The sequence below is a fragment of the Lutjanus erythropterus genome, chromosome 12 (assembly GCF_056507025.1).
Source record: "Lutjanus erythropterus isolate fLutEry1 chromosome 12, fLutEry1.hap2, whole genome shotgun sequence".
Classification (NCBI taxonomy): Eukaryota; Metazoa; Chordata; class Actinopteri; order Lutjaniformes; family Lutjanidae; genus Lutjanus; species Lutjanus erythropterus.
This window is the reverse complement of record NC_139328.1, coordinates 20865549-20879963: the sequence shown is the minus strand read 5'-3', so window position 1 is coordinate 20879963 and position 14415 is coordinate 20865549. Positions and strand designations below refer to the sequence as shown.

The following is a 14415-nucleotide window of genomic DNA, read 5'->3' as shown; positions in this document are numbered from 1 at the left end:
CTGAAGAGTCTGATACAGCTCGACTGCATGATTTGAAATGGTTCATTTTATACGTACAATTCCATCATTACATGTTTGTTTGTCTTAGCTGCCTTCTGTTGCAATCCCTCCTTTGACCTCGGTTCCTAGAGCAGTGAACATACTGTCTCTTAACTCTTAACTTTAAGCCCTGTTTGTTTAAGCCATCCATCCAGTCCACCACTTATGTTGCAAGGCAGCTGGGTTCCTGAGATCACAAAATCATGCAAGAAACCATCTTTCCAGGGGCACATTCGATCTGAAAACTGTGCTCACAGTTTTGCTTTGGTTTCTGGTTTGAATAGCACGTTTCCTTAAAACGGTGGTCCACAGTGTGCAGCAGGCTTTGGGATATGTTTTCTCTCATTTTGGTGCGTATGTGTATACATATATATAGTATATAGTGTATATATACAGTATATATACAGTACTTACTTAATTAACATCACTGGATCACCTGCGTCCTTCTTCTTGGTTGGGCTAACACTGAAAGGTCTACATCTGGAAAAAGCCATGGTGGAACAGGTGGCCAGCACGCTGTGAGGCTCATCAACAAATCTTTCACATCTCTTTCCCGTGCAAAATGACATGCATCTTGATACGATACATATATATACTGTGTATCCTAATTTGAAAATCAAAACAGACTCTCTATACTGACTATCATATTTATGTAAAAAATATAACAAGATACATTCTTAAATCTTTGGGATTCTTATCATTTGATAAAATGAAATACAAAGTAATCTTTTTAGAGCTGCATAATGTGACCACAAGATGGAGTCAGTCAGCCTTTACGTTTTCACAACCATAGTTCAGTTTGTGTACTGAAGTGAAAATACACAAGCTCTTTGTGTGCAGTGTTCATGGCGCTGAGAGACATTGTACATCCTGGACTGGTTGCCAGTTCATCAAGTGGCTGAAACATAAAGAAAAACAACCATTCATTCACACATGTGGGCAATTAAGAGTCAAAATTAAACTGCGTGTCTTCGGACTGTGGGAGGAGGCCGGAGCACCCAGAGACAATATGCAAACATAGGAAGAACACTCAAACTCCACACAGGACGGCCTCAGGACTTTTTTCATTTGTAATGGAGTGTTTTCAGATGGTTAAATTATTAGTTCAGTTTAAAAGAATGATCTAAGTACATCTTCTATCACTGACCACCTGTAAACAAGGCAGTTTGTGTCACATTCAATGTTTCCCTTTCCATAGGCAATAACTGATAGTGAAGTGATAGTTGATAGTAGTTCTGTTTGAAGGTCAGTGTGTATGATTTACAGGGGTATTTGGCAGAATATGACCAAAATGGGAGATACGATTCATAAGCATGTTTTCATCACTGTACAATCACCTGAAAATAACAATCATTGTCTTTTTTGTTGCTGTAAATTAGCCATTTATATCTACAAAGGCAACCTGCGTGTTGGTGTCCATTTATTGTTAGGCAGCGCCCCCTACTGGACCTAGTAAGCATCATAGTAAAAGTATAAGGAGCGAGAAGTTCCACACTTGGAGGTGGTGGGCTAACCTGACACGCCAGATGGTTTGTTATACAGAACCATCATGGAGGTTGTTCTTAGAAAATGTTCGGAAATGGGCAGGCACTTTCAAAAACACTCAGCAGGTGATTGGATGAAACATCTGACTATCATATCTAACACTGACTAACTAATCAGGTCAGTGCTTCCATGGACGCTTCTCCCTGTCGTCACACCTAAAACCATGTCCATAAATGCCAGTAGTCCCTGCTGAGACGCTGCACTGCTTTTGGTGTGGACACAAACAGATAACTCATAGCCTGGGCCACATTCAGCCCTCACAAAATGTATCACAACATTTATTTAAACAGACACAGTGCTGCATTGAACACTGCTGTGTATGCACTACAGTGCCTTTACACACATCACTGCTGATTGGATAACACCCGTCACACACCTACCAAACGAGAGAAAACATATCCCAAAGCCCGTTGTATGCTGTTGAACAGCGTTTTTAATGAAATGTGCTGTTCAATCCAGAAAACGAAGCAAAACAGTGCGCACAGTTTTCAGATTGAATGTGCCACTGGCAAGATGGATTCTTGCATGATTTCATGATCTCACAAATGCTGCTGCCTCACAACATAAGTGGTGGTATGGATGGATGGCCTAAACAAACGGGTATTCAATTTAGGAGACCGGGAATGGAGTCCTGCACGGAAAAAAGTAAACATTGTGTTATTTTGTTGTGCAAGTCACGTCACTTCCATCATGTGACATACATAATGTATTTTGCTATTTTAACCCAAAAAACAATCTTTTGCTCACCCTAAGTCATTTTTGTACTGAAACCTAACCAAAGTGCAACATTTTACAACATAAACTACATATGTAATGTCAGTTGAGTTATATCAAGAGCTGATTATGAATTAATTGCTAAATTAAACACCTTTTTAAATATTTTCAATGTTCTTATCTAACAGGCTGCTGGCAGACAATATGTTTACTGATCTGGGCACGAAGGTCAAGATTGCAACATAGATGCAAGGACTTCAGTCAAACAAACATATAACGATGAAATTGGACAAACCATTTCAAATCGTGCAGTCGAGCTGTATCAGACTCTTCAGTTCATCAGTCATGGACAGAACTGTGCTGTTGCTGTTGTGTCTGCAGGTTTTCCTGCTCATCACAGCCTTCACTTCTACTGATGCAGCTGCTCTGGTGACAGACGATCAACAACAACAACAACAACAACAGTCTCTTGATCCGGTAAGAAGATCCATGCAGGAGTTTAATTTGTGTTTTCTCAATGGTTTATTTTCAGTCTAAACATTAAGGTTGGGAATTACCAGAGGCCTCTTGATATTATATTATTGTGACATTTAAGTGATAACACAATATTGTAAGATGAGATTTATTTTGTGAGGATATATTCAGCAGATTCTCTTATTTTTCACTGTTCATTATTTTGTGTCCATATGATTTGATTAATTGTAATTACAGTTGTATTCTGCTGTTAAAGTTTAATCTGGACCTATATAATGTGGGCACCTTATGTGCAGGTCACATGAGTTATGATCAAGATTGGCGGAGTGATATATTAGATGTGAAATGTCACTTTTGTTGTCAGTAATCAGTTGTCCTACGTTCCTTCGGGACGTTAAAGTGGATCAAGTAAAAACAGTCGAAGCTCTCCTCGTGCTCTTCCTTCACCCACAGCCCTTCGATAGTTTCATTAAGTAATAAGTAAGGTAACAGTTAAAACACACAAATTACAATATTATTACGATTTTAAACATTTTTTCAACATGCTGAGGACTGTGATGACATATTGCAATACATTGTGATTAATACTTTTTTCAACTGCAAATTATGTCCCCCAAAAGAAAACTTTGTTAACATGTGTTATCTATTAAATTAAGTGCTATTTGATGATATTTTCAGTCTGTTCATCACCCTTTAATTATTTTTATTGTTTTATTTTATTGTCAAGCAGACAGACCAACCAACACTATCATAAACACCAACAAATCCCACTGACTGTGACCTTCAGTTTAGTGGACTGAAAAAGTAATTGATTTTATTGTTCTAGTACCAGAAGGATTCACTGTGTATAATAAAAGATCAGTGCTTGAATTCCATGTATCAGTACAATATTGCCACACAAAATATTGCAACACTATGCTGTATCGATTTGATATCAGTCTCCCAACCCCACTAAATGTCAAACACTGATTTTTTGTTTTGTTTGTATTGGCAGCTTGTGGTCTCTGCACAGATAAACACATTACAACTGTAGAAGAACATGGTTTTTCTGTGCAAAATAACAGATACTTTCTCCTGATTCTGCTACAGGTGGAGGGAATAAGTGTGCACAACTTTGGAAAAAGTGGACGAAAACGTGGATTTCGCGACTGTAGTACGAGGTCAGGTGGATGTAGCGTCGGGGTAAGACTAAACTTGTTTGATTTTTGAACCTGTTTGTTGTTGTTTTTTTTAACTTACAGTAAACAACTTGAATTCCCCAGCATCTGCATTTTGAAAAACAGTTGCTAAAATTACTCAACATTGAAAAGGCTGATATTAGTGTGAGTTTGTTTTGTGCCGATCACAGTGCTGATATCAATTAATAATTATTTGTGTTTGTTCTGTTACAGAGAGGACGGACAGAACCAGGAATCCAAAAGGTAAACAAAGGGTATTTAGGGGAGACCGGGGATGGTATTAACAATTTTTATTTGAGTGTCAGTAACTTCCTGCTAGACCTCTTTTGAAACATGGTATTCATGTTTGTCTACAGTAAATAAAACTCACTTGCATGTCTACTACACAATCACAGATTATGTGAGTTGATGTCAAATACAAAGAGCTGTCGTTACAGTCTGTCCCACTCTGAATGTGCATCACATAAATCAATCCCAGTTGTGTCCAGGGTTAAGAGGGCTACTTTAAAAATGTGTTTTGATACAATTACTGTTGAAAAATGTAGTCAGTAAAATAATCCAAGTATCATGATAATAAGTAATGTTACTTGATTCCTTTCCATTATAACCTCAATTTAAAATGTGGTGAAATTGCTTAGCCTTATACAAAGTTTTTAAGACTGCAACTAATGATTATTTTTTATCATTGACTAATCAGTCGATTATTTTCTCAGTTGATTAGTTGATTGGGCCATAAAATGTCAGAAAACACAGAAAAATGTTGATCAAAGCTCAAGACGATGTCTTCAAATGTCTTATGTCCAGAACTCAAAGATATTCAGCTTACTGTCAGAGAGGAGTAAAGAAACCACAAAATATTCACATTTAAGAAGATGAAATCAGTGTTCAATCAATTTTGACAGCATTTTAATTAAAAAATGACTCAGAACAATTAATCAATTGTCAAAATAGTGCAGATTGATTTAACAGTTGATTAATAACAGATTAATCGCTGCAGCTCTGAGTGTTTTATGTCCATTACATTTATTAGTTTGTCCAGCTGTTCCTTTGGTTGTTGTGCACAACTGATTGATTGATTGATTGATTGATTGATTGATTGATTGATTGATTGATTGATTGATTGATTGATTGATTTAAAAACAAAAATGGTAAAATTTCCACCAGGTGAAGCATTTTTGCACCAGAGGTCATGATAATAAATTGGCAGCTGTGTATGCACTGTGCATGGTAGTATACTGTTCCTTATTTTAAATTTGGAATCCAACTTTTTATTAAATGTATCTGTAGTCTTCTGAAATGCAGACAGCTGCTCCTGGGCTGTAGGATGTGTGGCTCCAGAACTGAAAACATACACACTTTACACACACGTCTTTTGGCCTCGAGTTTGCAGTGCTCCATGCACACAATGCAGCAATTCTTGTTTTTTAATCTGTTACAGCTGTCCCCAGCCCAAGGAGCCATTACACTGCCAACTGTTTTAGCGTGTTGGCTTGAACGTAGCATGATTGCAAAGCATCAAATTAAACCAGAGAAACTGCTACTTCAGGTCATATAAGTCAAACTGTTGGATCTATAACTCAATTAACACTGGGTAAAAATAATAGTCTTGATAAAAAATTAGTTTCTTACCTGAAAATCTGATTTGTGGTTTTAAAATCCACAATGTTGCTCACAGAGACGTCACCATAATGATGGCATGTTTTTCTGATTGGTCAACCTGACAGTTTCACCACTCACCCGGTGTCACAACACTCGCTGGTCTTCCCTACAACAAAAAAGTGGAAAAAACAGAAAACAAACAAATGAGCAGGTCAAGTCTGTAATATCAGGTGTGTAGTGAGTGGATGAATGAGTGTGTGCTGCAACAGAGAAGATTAAATAAAACAATACACATCTGGCTTTTATGAATGAGGCTCTGCAGGTGTTTCCCATGCTGCTGATTGTGTTGCCTTCAGGTTCAACACCTGCAGACAGAAAATGGAACAAGCCAATACCTTTTGTTTTACTGACTTTGGACTATGTTAAATTCAGTTGACTCTATTTTTCTCTCTCTTTACAGATCCCACACCCAACAGACCCTGCATTCTTCGCTGTTTATGAAGATCCAATTGTAAATGTGCTTCATATTTTGAGAATAAATATTAGCATAGATCGACATCTGTGTTATTATTGTGATAAAGTAGATTATATGTATTGTGAACTATTGTGTGATTGATTGTTTGAAACAAATATGTTTGGATGATCCTGTAATTGCTGTAACTGATTGGTCTTCTTGTTCTCATCTCACCTTTTTTATTTTCCTTTTTTCTGTCAGTGAACTGAAGAAAATGGCACAACCAAGACAAGCGAACTGAAGAGATGAAAACCTGCATGAAGAATATCTCCTCTGCAAGAAAGCTGATGTCTTTTGGTTTTCCATTTACATTGTGCATGTAAATCTTTATACACTATGCTAATATGCTAAATTTGCTACATTAAGGGTCAATACTCTTGTGTAAACCAGCAAACCAGGAAATATAACACATTAAATTTTACTCTCAATACTTTTTTGTCACAGTGTATTGTGATTTTTCCTCAAAATTTTATTTGTGATTAATGAATTTCTTAATGAATGTTATATTTTTTTTATTTTTCATGTAATGTCAATACAAATAAGTGCAAATGAAAGAATAAAAATTGAAAATATATTACAAAGAGACGATGACATCACATAAAAGCAAGTCTATAAAAATGCGTTTTAAGAAGTTTCAAATCTTTCAAATCAATTCTAAAATGCACAGGAAACCAATGGAGGGAACTCAGGACTGGAGTAATGTGATGTCATCAAAACCAGTAAGAAGTAGTGGTATTTTTCCAGACACTCCAGACAGGAGTGAATTACAGTAATCAAGTCTGGAGAATATGAATGAGTGAATGACTTTTTCCAGGTCAGAGTGTGGGAGCAGTGGTTTGGTTCTTGAAATGGTGCGTAGATGGAGAAAACAGGACTGGGCAACTTTTTTGATGTGTGTTTGGAAGCTGAGCTCTGAATCAAATATTACTGCTAGATTTCTGGCAGTGGCAGTGACATTTGCTATTTTTGATGGGAATGATGGAATTTGGTGGAGTGAACAGTATGACTTGTGATTTTGAGCTGCTGAGTTGGAGAAAGTTCTTGGACAATATCTGTGTGTCATCTGCATAACAATGGAAAGACACATTGTGGTGCTGGATAATCTGATAATCATGGATCTTCTTACCATGTTGTTGATTGTCTGTTACCTGCAGCATCAGTAGAAGTGAGGCTGTGATGAGCAGGAAAAACCTGCAGACACAACAGCAACAGCACAGTTCTGTCCATGACTGATGAAATGAAGAGTCTGATACAGCTCGACTGCATGATTTGAAATGGTTCATTTTATACGTACAATTCCATCATTACATGTTTGTTTGTCTTAGCTGCCTTCTGCTGCAATCCCTCCTTTGACCTCGGTTCCTAGAGCAGTGAACATACTGTCTGCCAGCAGCTTGTTAGATAAAAAACTCATGTGACCGTTTGGTTAAGTTTGGGCAATGAAACTACTTGGTTAGGTTTAAGAAAAGATAGTGGATTAAAATAACAACGTTATGTACCTCATGTTATGGAAGTTACACCACTCGACACAAGTGATGCAACGGATGTCAGGTTGATGACAAATTTTTACTTGACTCAAAACTTTAAGTAACTCTTTAAGCCCTGGTTGTTTAGGCCATCCATCCAGTCCACCACTTATGTTGCAAGGCAGCTGGGTTCCTGAGATCACAAAATCATGCAAGAAACCATCTTTCCAGGGGCACATTCGATCTGAAAACTGTGCTCACAGTTTTGCTTTGGTTTCTGGATTGAATAGCAAGTTTCCTTAAAACGGTGGTCCACAGTGTGCAGCAGGTTTTGGGATATGTTTTCTCTCATTTTGGTGCGTATGTGTATACATATATATAGTATATAGTGTATATATACAGTATATATACAGTACTTACTTAATTAACATCACTGGATCACCTGCGTCCTTCTTCTTGGTTGGGCTAACACTGAAAGGTCTACATCTGGAAAAAGCCATGGTGGAACAGGTGGCCAGCACGCTGTGAGGCTCATCAACAAATCTTTCACATCTCTTTCCCGTGCAAAATGACATGCATCTTGATACACGATACATATATATACTGTGTATCCTAATTTGAAAATCAAAACAGACTCTCTATACTGACTATCATATTTATGTCAAAAATATAACAAGATACATTCTTAAATCTTTGGGATTCTTATCATTTGATAAAATGAAATACAAAGTAATCTTTTTAGAGCTGCATAATGTGACCACAAGATGGAGTCAGTCAGCCTTTACGTTTTCACAACCATAGTTCAGTTTGTGTACTGAAGTGAAAATACACAAGCTCTTTGTGTGCAGTGTTCATGGCGCTGAGAGACATTGTACATCCTTGACTGGTTGCCAGTTCATCAAGTGGCTGAAACATAAAGAAAAACAACCATTCATTCACACATGTGGACAATTAAGAGTCAAAATTAAACTGCATGTCTTTGGACTGTGGGAGGAGGCCGGAGCACCCAGAGACAATATGCAAACATAGGAAGAACACTCAAACTCCACACAGGACGGCCTCAGGACTTTTTATTTGTAATGGAGTGTTTTCACATGGTTAAATTATTAGTTCAGTTTAAAAGAATGATCTAAGTACATCTTCTATCACTGACCACCTGTAAACAAGGCAGTTTGTGTCACATTCAGTGTTTCCCTTTCCATAGGCAATAACTGATAGTGAAGTGATAGTTGATAGTAGTTCTGTTTGAAGGTCAGTGTGTATGATTTACAGGGGTATTTGGCAGAATATGACCAAAATGGAAGATACGATTCATAAGCATGTTTTCATTACTGTACAATCACCTGAAAATAACAATTGTTGTCTTTTTTGTTGCTGTAAATTAGCCATTTATATCTACAAAGGCAACCTGCGTGTTGGTGTCCATTTACTGTTAGGCAGCGCCCCCTACTGGACCTAGTAAGCATCATAGTAAAAGTATAAGGAGCGAGAAGGTCCACACTTGGAGGTGGTGGGCTAACCTGACACGCCAGATGGTTTGTTACACAGAACCATCATGGAGGTTGTTCTTAGAAAATGTTTGGAAATGGGCAGGCACTTTCTAAAACACTCAGCAGGTGATTGGATGAAACATCTGACTATCATATCTAACACCGACTAACTAATCGGGTCAGTGCTTCCATGGACGCTTCTCCCTGTCGTCACACCTAAAACCATGTCCATAAATGCCAGTAGTCCCTGCTGAGACGCTGCACTGCTTTTGGTGTGGACACAAACAGATAACTCATAGCCTGGGCCACATTCAGCCCTCACAAAACGTAGCACAACATTTATTTAAACAGACACAGTGCTGCATTGAACACTGCTGTGTATGCACTACAGTGCCTTTACACACATCACTGCTGATTGGATAACACCTGTCACACACCTACCAAACGAGAGAAAACATATCCCAAAGCCTGTTGTACACTGTTCAATCCAGAAAACGAAGCAAAACAGTGCACACAGTTTTCAGATTGAATGTGCCACTGGAAAGATGGATTCTTGCATCTTTTGCTCACCCTAAGTCATTTTTGTACCAAAACTTCACCAAACTGCAACATTTTACAACATAAACTACATATGTAATGTCACTTGAGTTATGTCAAGAGCTGATTATGATTTGATTACTAAATTAATCACCTTTTTAAATATTTTCAATGTTCTTATCTAACAGGCTGCTGGCAGACAATATGTTTACTGATCTGGGCACGAAGGTCAAGATTGCAACATGGATGCAAGGACTTCAGTCAAACAAACACATAACGATGAAATTGGACAAACCATTTCAAATCGTGCAGTCGAGCTGTATCAGACTCTTCAGTTCATCAGTCATGGACAGAACTGTGCTGTTGCTGTTGTGTCTGCAGGTTTTCCTGCTCATCACAGCCTTCACTTCTACTGATGCAGCTGCTCTGGTGACAGACGATCAACAACAACAACAACAACAACAACAACAGTCTCTTGATCCGGTAAGAAGATCCATGCAGGAGCTTAATTTGTGTTTTCTCAATGGTCTGTTTTCAGTTTAAACATTAAGGTTGGGAATTACCAGAGGCCTCTTGATATTATATTATTGTGACATTTAAGTGATAGCACAATATTATTACGATTTTAAACATTTTTTCAACATGCTGAGGATTGTGATGACATATTGCAATACATTGTGATTAATAATGTTTTCAACTGCAAATTATGTCCCCATTAATCAATTATGAAAACTTTGTTAACATGTGTTATCTATTAATTTAAGTGCTATTTGATGATATTTTCAGTCTGTTCATCACCCTTAAATTATTTTTATTGTAGCACAACGGTATTGTCAAGCAGACAGACCAACCAACACTATCATAAACATCAACAAATCCCACTGACTGTGACCTTCAGTTTAGTGGACTGAAAAAGTAATTGATTTTATTGTTCTAGTACCAGAAGGATTCACTGTGTATAATAAAAGATCAGTGCTTGAATTCCATGTATCAGTACAATATTGCCACACAAAATATTGCAACACTATGCTTTATCGATTTGATATCAGTCTGCCAACCCCACTAAATGTCAAACACTGATTTTTTGTTTTGTTTGTATTGGCAGCTTGTGGTCTCTGCACAGATAAACACATTACAACTGTAGAAGAACATGGTTTTTCTGTGCAAAATAACAGATACTTTCTCCTGATTCTGCTACAGATGGAGGGAATAAGTGTGCACAACTTTGGAAAAAGTAGACAAAAACGTGGATTTCGCGACTGTAGTACGAGGTCAGGTGGCTGTAGCGTCTGGGTAAGACTTACCTTGCTTGATTTTTGAGCCCGTTTGGTTTTTTTTTTAACTTACAGTAAACAACTTGAATTCCCCAGCATCTGCATTTTGAAAAACAGTTGGTAAAATTACTCAACAATGAAAAGGCTGATATTAGTCTGAGTTTGTTTTGTGCCGATCACAGTGCTGATATCAATTAATAATTATTTGTGTTTGTTCTGTTACAGAGAGGAGAGACGGAAAATGGCACAACCAAGACAAGCAAACTGAAGAGATGAAAACCTGCATGAAGAATATCTCCTCTGCAAGAAAGCTGATGTCTTTTGGTTTTCCATTTGCATTGTGCATGTAAATCTTTATACACTATGCTAATATGCTAAATTTGCTACATTAAGGGTCAATACTCTTGTGTAAACCAGCAAACCAGGAAATATAACACACATTAAATTTTACTCTCAGTACTTTTTTGTCACAGTGTATTGTGATTTTTCTCAAAATTTTATTTGTGATTAATGAATTTCTTGATGAATTTTATATATTTTTTATTTTTCATGTAATGTCAATACAAATAACTGCAAATAAAAGAATAAAAATGAAATATATTAAAAAGAGACGATGACATCACATAAAAGCAAGTCTACAAAAATGTATTTTAAGAAGTTTAAAATCTTTCAAATCAATTCTAAAATGCACAGGAAACGAATGGAGGGAACTCAGGACTGGAGTGATGTGATGTCATCAAAACCATTAAGAAGTAGTGGTATTTTTCCAGACACTCCAGACAGGAGTGAATTACAGTAATCAAGTCTGGAGAATATGAATGAGTGAATGACTTTTTCCAGGTCAGAGTGTGGGAGCAGTGGTTTGGTTCTTGAAATGGTGCGTAGATGGAGAAAACAGGACTGGGCAACTTTTTTGATGTGTGTTTGGAAGCTGAGCTCTGAATCAAATATTACTGCTAGATTTCTGGCAGTGGCAGTGACATTTGCTATTTTTGATGGGAATGATGGAATTTGGTGGAGTGAACAGTATGACTTGTGATTTTGAGCTGCTGAGTTGGAGAAAGTTCTTGGATGTAAACAAACCATCTCACATAGTCTGTGTGGATAAACATATCTGCATACACCCTCTTAATTGCCTTCTCCTTATCTATATTGAACTAATTGTGTGACAGTGAGTATATAAAGACCTGTGTGTCTCACAGCTGTATCAAACTCTTCAGTTCATCAGTCATGGACAGAACTGTTCTGCTAGTCCTGTTGTGCCTGCAGGTTTTCCTGCTCATCACAGCCTTCACTCCACCACCAACGACTCAACCGTCTCCTGGTCTGGTAAGAAGATCTGTACACTGTTAATACTAAATAGTGGCACTTCACCACATCATTTATTGTTATTTTGCAACAGACAGAAGAAGAATCTGTGCTTCACAAAAAAATAAATAGGCAATAAGATAGACAAGGACCCAACTGTTCCCAGGACTTTTTTAATTTGTAATGGAGTGTTTTCACATGGTTAAATTATTAGTTCAGTTTAAAAGAATTATCTAAGTACGTCTTCTATCACTGACCACCTGTAAACAAGGCAGTTTGTGTCACATTCAGTGTTTCCCTTTCCATAGGCAATAACTGATAGTGAAGTGATAGTTGATAGTAGTTCTGTTTGAAGGTCCAGTGTGTAAGATTTACAGGGGTATTTGGCAGAAATATGACCAAAATGGGAGATACGATTCATAAGCATGTTTTCATCACTGTACAATCACCTGAAAATAACAATTGTTGTCTTTTTGTTGCTGTAAATTAGCCATTTATATCTACAAAGGCAACCTGCGTGTTGGTGTCCATTTACTGTTAGGCAGCGCCCCCTACTGGACCTAGTAAGCATCATAGTAAAAGTATAAGGAGCGAGAAGGTCCACACTTGGAGGTGGTGGGCTAACCTGACACACCAGATGGTTTGTTACACAGAACCATCATGGAGGTTGTTCTTAGAAACCGTTTGGAAATGGGCAGGCACTTTCTAAAACACTCGGCAGGTGATTGGATGAAACATCTGTCTATCATATCTAACACCGACTAACTAATCGGGTCAGTGCTTCCATGGACGCTTCTCCCTGTCGTCACACCTAAAACCATGTCCATAAATGCCAGTAGTCCCTGCTGAGACGCTGCACTGCTTTTGGTGTGGACACAAACAGATAACTCATAGCCTGGGCCACATTCAGCCCTCACAAAACGTAGCACAACATTTATTTAAACAGACACAGTGCTGCATTGAACACTGCTGTGTATGCACTACAGTGCCTTTACACACATCACTGCTGATTGGATAACACCTGTCACACACCTACCAAACGAGAGAAAACATATCCCAAAGCCCGTTGGACCTGACTGGTGTTTGAGTGATGCGCGGAAAAAAGTAAACACAGACTTATTTAAAGTTTTGAGTAACTTAAAAGTTCATCATGGATATGACTTCCGTTGTGTTATTTTATTGTGGAAGTCACGTCACTTCCATCATGTGACATATATAATGTATTTTGCTATTTTAACCCAAAAAACAATCTTGCTCATCCTAAGTCATTTTTGTACCGAAACCTAACCAAACTGCAACATTTTACAACATAAACTACATATGTAATGTCACTTAAGTTATGTCAAGAGCTGATTATGAATTGATTACTAAATTAATCACTTTTTTTTCATTCTCAGTGTTCTTATCTAACAGGCTGCTGGCAGACAATATGTTTACTGATCTGGGCACGAAGGTCAAGATTGCAACATAGATGCAAGGACTTCAGTCAAACAAACATATAACGAAATTGGACAAACCATTTCAAATCGTGCAGTCGAGCTGTATCAGACTCTTCAGTTCATCAGTCATGGACAGAACTGTGCTGTTGCTGTTGTGTCTGCAGGTTTTCCTGCTCATCACAGCCTTCACTTCTACTGATGCAGCTGCTCTGGTGACAGATGATCAACAACAACAACAACAACAACAACAGTCTCTTGATCCGGTAAGAAGATCCATGCAGGAGTTTAATTTGTGTTTTCTCAATGGTCTGTTTTCAGTCTAAACATTAAGGTTGGGAATTACCAGAGGCCTCTTGATATTATATTATTGTGACACTTAAGTGATAACACAATATTATTACGATTTTAAACATTTTTTCAACATGCTGAGGATTGTGATGACATATTGCAATACACTGTGATTAATGTTTTCAACTGCAAATTATGTCCCCCAAAAGAAAACTTTGTTAACATGTGTTATCTATTAAATTAAGTGCTATTTGATGATATTTTCAGTCTGTTCATCACCCTTTAATTATTTTTATTGTAGCACAACGGTATTGTCAAGTGTTTGCATGGTTTTTCTGTGAAAAATAACAGATACTTTCTCCTGATTCTGCTACAGGTGGAGGGAATAAGTGCGCACAACTCTGGAAAAAGTGAACAAATACCTAAAGTTCGCTTCTCTTTGGGGGCAGGTGGATCTAGCGCCCCGGTAAGACTAAACTTGCTTGATTTTTGAGCCTGTTTGTTCATTTTTTTTTTTAACTTACAGTAAACAACTTGAATTCCCCAGCAT

General features: G+C 37.6%; 3 long non-coding RNA genes across 4 annotated transcripts; all 3 read left to right on the top strand.

Annotated features, from left to right (window-relative positions):
* Positions 1 to 4177: 4177 nt before the first annotated feature.
* LOC146317941 (uncharacterized) lies at positions 4178 to 6493 on the top strand. The gene is made up of 2 exons (XR_014771691.1): positions 4178 to 6060; positions 6265 to 6493. It is a non-coding gene; the product is annotated as an uncharacterized LOC146317941 (long non-coding RNA).
* Positions 6494 to 9819: 3326 nt separating this feature from the next.
* Positions 9820 to 10822, top strand: LOC146317940 (uncharacterized). The gene is made up of 3 exons (XR_014771699.1): positions 9820 to 10039; positions 10398 to 10471; positions 10757 to 10822. It is a non-coding gene; the product is annotated as an uncharacterized LOC146317940 (long non-coding RNA).
* A 702-nt stretch (positions 10823 to 11524) lies between these two features.
* LOC146317939 (uncharacterized) lies at positions 11525 to 14311 on the top strand. 2 transcript variants are annotated; one of them, XR_014771697.1, is made up of 3 exons: positions 11525 to 12159; positions 13552 to 13840; positions 14242 to 14311. It is a non-coding gene; the product is annotated as an uncharacterized LOC146317939 (long non-coding RNA). The 2 variants fall into 2 exon arrangements; XR_014771698.1 differs by lacking the exon at positions 11525 to 12159 and adding an exon at positions 13228 to 13242.
* Positions 14312 to 14415: the final 104 nt, after the last annotated feature.